This window comes from Adiantum capillus-veneris, chromosome 20, assembly GCF_014529385.1.
Source record: "Adiantum capillus-veneris isolate H3 chromosome 20, ASM1452938v2, whole genome shotgun sequence".
Lineage (NCBI taxonomy): Eukaryota > Viridiplantae > Streptophyta > Polypodiopsida > Polypodiales > Pteridaceae > Adiantum > Adiantum capillus-veneris.
In genome coordinates this window covers 52,179,489-52,186,260 of record NC_140950.1, presented here as the reverse complement: position 1 = coordinate 52,186,260, position 6,772 = coordinate 52,179,489, and the positions used below count along the sequence as shown (strand labels likewise).

General features: G+C 40.4%; 1 pseudogene; it reads left to right on the top strand.

Annotated features, from left to right (window-relative positions):
* Positions 1-5,702: 5,702 nt before the first annotated feature.
* LOC147432508 (uncharacterized) lies at positions 5,703-6,454 on the top strand (annotated as a pseudogene).
* The last annotated feature ends 318 nt before the right edge of the window (positions 6,455-6,772 follow it).

Genomic DNA, 6,772 nt, shown 5'->3' with positions numbered 1-6,772 from the left:
TTTGGCGCCATTAGCCACTAATAAGTGAACAGTACTTATAACATAGAAACACACTTTATTTATAGCCCGCCATCAAACATTACATGAATTTAACTAGCATTCTCAAGGAAAAAAGAAAAAAGTAAAAATAGATCTTCTTTGTCAACATGTGGCCGATTGTTGGGGGTGGTCGTAGCTCTATCGTGAGGGAACTTGCATCCAGAGTTGAGACTGAACCATGTTACGAAAGCAGTCCGAGTGCCATCATCTGAGAGGCAATATATAATTAGAAAGGTTTCATGGTGTAGCTTGTCATCATCATGGCTTTATGTACCATGGTATCACACTATTCACCATGGCATTAGAGATGCTTATAAGAATTTTGAAATAGCAATCATCATGGCCCTACGTGCCATGGCATGAGAGATACTTTCTTCAAAATAAATAAAAACTGTAAAATAGTAATTATCATCATGTCTATACATACCATGGCATCAAACACGCTATTTAAGTGAGGAAATGCAAAATCTACAAAAGCTCAAAGACATTGACTAGTTAGAAGATAATGGCTTGGTAAATCTTTTCATCTATACATCGATGATTCACATGAAGACCATCACACACGTTAGTATACCATCATAAAATGATCATAAAATCATGTGAAGTATTTTATGACAAATCATGACGCGATCAATAGCATGTATCAAGAAATAAAGACATGGATGGAGAAAATAAAGACACAACATTTGGTATCACCTTGAACCATGGATGAATATGCATCATGTAACTTCACCCATGTCACCATGGACATCGACCTGTCACTGTAGATCTTGGTGAACCTTGTCATTTCACGGTACAAATGGTGATAGACACGGCATATGTCTTCTCAATAACTTCCTCCAAAGGTAGAGCAATAATGTAATCATCCTTGGTTTGGCCAAGGAGGAAAAAGGATGGTTTAGGGTTTAGGGTTCAGTTACCCTGCCAATTCATCATTGAATTTTCTTAGATATGGCTAATTGATGTCCTCTTTTATTGTATTCACCATCGATAATGTACCAACTATTTTCAACATTGACGCCTGCATGACCTGCTTGAGGTGTTGGTGTCACTCTTTGTTGGCTGAGAACGAGACCATTCCATACTCTAGGTCAAGAACATGAAGGTCATTGAAGCAGTTTGAATGAGAACTACCACCAATTACAAGTAGATAATGGCATGCTTGAACTATAGTTGTATGATGAGAATGAGGAGAAGGCAGTGTGCCTACTGCTTCGACATCATCCCACGTCATCGTTTCAAGGTCAATAATATTCAAATCATTAAGAAGCTGACATTTTGAATCTTCTTCGTGAAACATTAGAAGATTAGAGCCTAAGAATGTGTACATCAACCTATTTAGAGGAGCCTTACAAATTTGCTCACAGACGAGAGGAGAGACTTTGAGATGATTCTCTGTCTAGTGCTCGACATTGGGAAGAGGATGGGGTGTAGGAGGGCCTCTTTATTTTCCATGAGCTTATGGAGGTGATTAACATTTTGACGAATAGGTGTACGCCATGTGTGCAACAATGGTGGGTGTGTAAGAGTTGTGAAAGAATGCACTTTCTCCCCAAAAAAAGAAGTGAATAACTGTATGATTTTTGGACTTCCATAACTCCCACATATGATCTCTGATTTGAGCGGAGATCATAGATCTGCAATCTACGTGTCGACTTCTTTCCATATATATGCTACATGATATGGTTTTACTTGCTAGATTTTAAATTTCATTTTGGAGAAAAACTTTGAATGCAAATAAACTAACCATTTTGCATGTTTGAATTCAAAATATGTCCTTTGATTACTTTCTTAATACGAAAGGTTTGACTTCCTTTCTCGTAGACTCCATTCTTTGCCTAATGCATGGGATGATAATGAGAGAAGATTGGTCTGCACTCTATTGGAGATATTTGCTCACAGACGAGAGGGTGACCCTGCTCTTAGCGGGGACCTATTATCATTTTGAGGGGGGAGGAAGAAAATCCGACTGATGGGGGGAGGAAGAAAACCTTCAACCGTGTGAAGATGGGCGCACTTCGGGAAAAATCTGCATGCCTGGTGATCTGAAACAGTGGATAAGTGATGATAGCATCCAAAATATACAATGTAGTCGGTGATCATGCTAGTCTCACAGACTAGAAATCTCTTGTTTGTGTTCGTGTCCGGACACCATAGCCCACCATAGGCAGATGCTCAAAAGCTTCTGTTAACTCGTTAGGAGATAAGTAGTCAGGTACAACAATTTACTTAGGATCTACAGAGAGCTCAAACTAATGCGTTGCAAGTTGACTATTGTTGGGCTGCTATGGCATGCACTATTTAAAGCCAAACTCGTAGAATATCACTATACTGACAACTCTTGATTTTGCAGAGAGCATCCATGATTGCGAGGCCTTTGGATTTGACCTGGCTTTCCTGGATCTCTATCTAGGGCTTCCACAACTCTAGGCAAATACTAGCAGCGTTTGTGACCTCCTACACCTTCGCTTTTTTCTCTTGCTTTGTCTGAATGGTTTATAGACAGACGCGGAATCTTTTTTGTAATTGGATTATTGAGATTATTTGTTCCTACAACCGTTGATAAAACGCTGGTCATGCGTATTATTTTTACTTAAAATAGCATCAAACAAAGAATAAGATTCTATTTCGAATGCAGCCGATTAGGACCATGCGACCTCGCAAAAACAGGCAGCCTTGCAGCCTCATATATGGTGGCTGAGATTTTCCGAGAAAACTGCTAGCATCAAACTAAGAACAGAATAATGTTTTGAATGTAGAACTATGCTTTTCCCAGGAAACTGCAAGCACACGCTTGGATAGCTCATAGTAGTGATTGTCATCTACTTCTCACTCACCTCTTCTGCAAGTGTCTACAAAACTATTCTGTGCAAGTGTCTACAAAATTATTATGTGCAAGCGTCTACAAAAATATTCTTTTGAATGAAGCTACACAAGTAGAAGCTCAATAGGGAACCTTCAACATCATCAAATTGCTAATACAAAGCTTATTGAATCTGACAAAGTCTAACCAAAATATTCAAAACAATTAATACAAGCAAAGACTTATTTTCTTGTTTCTCTGAGAAAGCATCTCCTCTTCATGGTCGGTGTATGCGCCAAAATCTCAATTGTGGCTATCTTGAAATTGACTCTAAACAAAAGGTTTGCAACTTCAACATTAGCAGTGCTAGATGTTTGCAACTTAAATCCCTCTTGATCATAAGAAACTATTCTACATACATGATTTCATTTTTTGATCCTAGTCCTATAGTTATGTATTTTTAAGTCTATCTAAACAACGTGAATTTTTTATAGGTTGTCTGTTCCCATTATGTGAAACTTGAAATTATGTTGATGGGTGGATCAATAATTTAATACTTATGATGTTGAAGGAAGTGTGGTTGTGCTTGATGATCTTGATTGCCGCACAATTACTTTCATTTAAGGCCCGATATCTGTACTTGTTTGATAGAAGTTATTGTCGTTGAAAAGAGAAGAGGCTTCAAATTGGAGCGTTACTATATATCAAGTCGTCCTCGTAAATTGTTTAGAAGTTTAGAGCTAGTTTTTTTGTTTTAACACAATATTTGTTGTTGATTTTCTTAAGTCTTTAGTAAATGGGATGTAAGTTTAAGTTGATTCTATTTTTAGAGCTACACCACAAGAAACTGCACACAACATGGCTGTCATACCTCAAACAAGGGCGGCTACGTTTGGAACAGAATTTTGTTCTTAGTTTGATGCTCGCAGTTGCCTGGGAAAAGAAGAGCCACCATGTATGAGGCTGCAAGGCTCCATGTTTGTGAGAGGTCGTATGGTCCTAAGCGAGTGCGTTAGAAATAGAATCCTGTTCTTAGTTTGATGATCCTATTTTAAGCAAAAACATATGAAAAATATTTTTGTCACCTATGTTTTGATCTTTGGTGATTAGTAAATCATGCATCCACTTTAAGTGATGCATTGCTTTTGTACATAGTCTCTATGCTCTTTTGAAGATCCATGAGACCAGACAAGAATAGCTCAACACGATCCTTGTAGATCGATAGAATAAGGGATCAACAAACATGCAAATAATCACATCAAATATTCATGTTATGTTTGTAGTATACTTGCAAGATTGTACTTATGGATACCTTAATTTGTTTACACCCACTACTACAAGTTTCCTCTTTCATAAATTCTCCGTTATTCAATACCTATATATATCATGTTGCTGTTGATTGGTTCTTTCATGGTGCGTGATCTTGCATGCAATAGGTCTGAGCGTCAATCTTGTTCTTATTCATGATCTCAATAAGCTCATTAATTTCATTCTCAATGTCAATTGCCATCTGATTCTCATCATAACTTGTTGGAGCTATATATGGTGCACTCTACTCCTCTTGGTTTCACCTATACATATATATCTTGTCCTCAATGTCGATCAATCCACAATAACCTCCTTGTTTAAAGTACCAAACATGTCACATTTCTTTTTCTTATTGTGACTCCATTTTCTTTCACCAGTTCATGACCGTAATTGTTACTGTTCACTTTCCTTGTATAATCTCATTTTCCATGCATCGTGAAATTAGTTTGGCAAGGTGAGAAGAGATGAGAGTTTTTTGTGCCACGGATGTTATTGCAACTTGTACCGCTTACACTAGGCTAGAAGCTTCTGGCTCATAGCGTTACCATGATCATATAGTGCAACCCCATTCATGCAACAGAGGAACATCAAGAACAAGCGGACATAGAGTTGGTGGGAAACTTTTCCAGAATATACGGACATAGAGACATGCAGTATCTGTAGGTAAATAAAGACATAACAAAGGGGCAAGCATATGCCATCATTGTTATTGTTAGTTAGTAGTACTCACAATCAACCACGATATAACAAAGCTAATTCGACCTTGTTTGTGATTCTAAATTTGAAGGTGGAAAAACCCTACAAAATATTCTAAAGAAGTTGTGTAAAAATCTTAGAATTTAGTCACTTTAGCTCTGTAATTTCTCATATGTAGGTTTGCCAAGCTTTTGGGAAAAATTATTTTTTGGATGTATTTTTGGTACGCAAGTAGTTCCCCTCCCATTTCAGAAAAAATAAAACTATTGCCTGTTAAGAACAAGAAATGAGCAAGTAGTAGGGGTACAGGCTAGGGAAAACTCCAAAAGTGAAAGGAATCTTGGAAGATGCCCATGAACGTGGACGCGGTTGTGAGAATTGACAGGAACAATACTCAGGCCATCCGGTTGAGGGTAGTGAGGCATGTGGCACATCAGAGAATGCTGGAGGGGAAGCGAGGGGAGGCAATGGATGCTAGTCGAGGAAGGGGACAAATGGCGAGCAGTAGGGTAGGGGAGAAGCAAAACATTGTTTATATAGAGAGAGAGAATCGCACTGGAGGCAACCATCTGCGCATGGTTGAGTGGTTAGCAGTGAGATTTTGTTATTCTAGGTGAGGTTGTGAGATGGATTTGCACATATAAAAACAAGATTTTGTAGTCCAGTGCATGGAGCCTCAAACTTTGCCTGCAAAGGAGTCTCGATTCGAGGCAATATGAATTGAAAGCTACCAGTAGGTGTGTCGTACGAAATTATGTATATAAAGGTTGCTTTATGGCATTTTATTCATTCATTCGATCAGTAGCGGAGGAAAAAAGGTCTAGTCAATATGAATTATTGGAGGACAAGTCTTGGCATGAATAAGAAGGTTATGGTGAAGATGATGGTGGCACTAGCGCTTCATGTGTACGCAAGACAGGCGGTGCTTCCAGCCCAGACACAGTCGATGCCGCTACGGGGTGCGTTTTATCTATTATTCTTTTGAATTTATGGCTGCAAGACTATTGACGCTGTTGCAATAATTATTTGTTAACGCTACGTACTGTGTCTAATTGCGTGGAATTTACGAGTATAGAGCCGCGCCTGGCCTGCATTGGTAAACTGCGCTTTATTCTTCCCGGTTGCAGGTAGGCCGATATGGATGACGGCCTTCCACCTGATCCCGCCACCAGGGCCTGGTGCCTGCCTCTCCCTGATACACCACGGGTGCAGCTGCAGTGCTTGAAGTTCTTCGTGTGCTCACCTAATCTGGATTGTGACCTCCCAGTCAAAAACCTGCATCCACTTACTGCCCTTGTCCCCACGGCCTCCTCCGCGGATGACCACCACCACCAACAACACTACTCCCATCCCCACCGGGCCCCTGATTCCAGTTCAGCACCAGTGCCCGCCAAAGTCGGACGTTTGCAGATCCTGTACATGCAACCCATTACCGCTCCCCTTTGTGCCGCCAAAGGCGGGGCTCATGCGGCTTTCTGCTTAGTCTTTACCATGCCAGTGCGTATGCCACAAACATCTATTGGCAGACACGTTTGCGACCGCAGGGCATTAACTGTGGCAAGATCGGGGGAGTTCACACCCACCTCGTTCGCGACCGCAGGGCATTAACTGCGGCAAGATCGGGGGAGTTCACACCCACCTCGTTCCCGTTAATCCAAGTAATCTCTCTCTCTCTCTCTCTCTCTCTCTCTCTCTCTCTCTCTCTCTCTAGTCCCTCCCCTCATGCAGAAAACACATTCGAACCTTGGATTTTGTGTGGGCTCGTATTTTCCCGATCTAGATACAAGTTTCCAGTTCTTTGCGCTTTCAAGTCCACTATTGAAGTTAGTCCTGATAAAAAAATACTTGATGCAGGTGAGGGTCTCTGCCTAATCTATTCCGGCACCACTGAAGAAGCACACAAACACTTGTGCGAAAACTCCACCC